We start from the raw sequence: 475 nt of genomic DNA, 5'->3' as shown, positions 1-475 counted from the left end.
GGGCACCGGAGCTTGTCTGTGCGTACGTGCCCTCGCGTCGTGCTGGACACCAGTTGCTACCGACCAGAAACGAGTGTTCCGAGGCGAAGAGCAGGCGGATCGAGTGAGCTGTAATGGTTTGTCTCTGGAGCAAAGAAGTGCCAACAAATAAACAGAGCGGCAGTACCGGAACAGCGGGCAGGAAGAACGAATGGAACCATGAACTTGCTCATTACGCATCCAGCGGGCAGATCGCACACACCGCTCTGCGCGCCGCGGCACCGCGGAGACGCGCCGGGCTCCGATTACTCCTGAGCGATGCGGTGCGATGCCAGGCAGGATAGAGCCGGCCACGCAGCCCCTCTCGCAGAGAGATGCTGCTCTCCACAAGGATAAGAAACCTCCTTTTCCCACTGGCTTGAAGTAAAAAAGTGGCGACCTTTTCCGTGGCACTCGGGAGGGAGCACAGCGCGCCCGCCGCCCGGGACAGCGGGCC

At 61.3% G+C, this 475-nt stretch overlaps 1 protein-coding gene across 3 annotated transcripts in view; it reads right to left on the bottom strand.

Moving 5' to 3' along the window:
• Positions 1-475, bottom strand: part of SFMBT1 (Scm-like with four mbt domains 1) — a 119,565-nt gene that overhangs the window by 75,474 nt on the left and 43,616 nt on the right. Inside the window, exon 1 of one of the 3 annotated variants that reach the window (XM_008632158.2) lies at positions 65-469. The exons of the other annotated variants lie outside the window; for them this stretch is intronic. The gene's annotated coding sequence lies outside the window, so the exon portion shown is untranslated. Of the gene's footprint in view, positions 1-64; positions 470-475 lie in introns of those variants that run through there. 3 annotated transcript variants of the gene reach the window in all.

This window comes from Corvus brachyrhynchos, unplaced genomic scaffold (genome assembly GCF_000691975.1).
Source record: "Corvus brachyrhynchos isolate BGI_N302 unplaced genomic scaffold, ASM69197v1 scaffold4, whole genome shotgun sequence".
Taxonomy (NCBI): domain Eukaryota; kingdom Metazoa; phylum Chordata; class Aves; order Passeriformes; family Corvidae; genus Corvus; species Corvus brachyrhynchos.
Note: the sequence above shows the minus strand (reverse complement) of the source record. Positions and strands in the feature narration are given on the sequence as shown.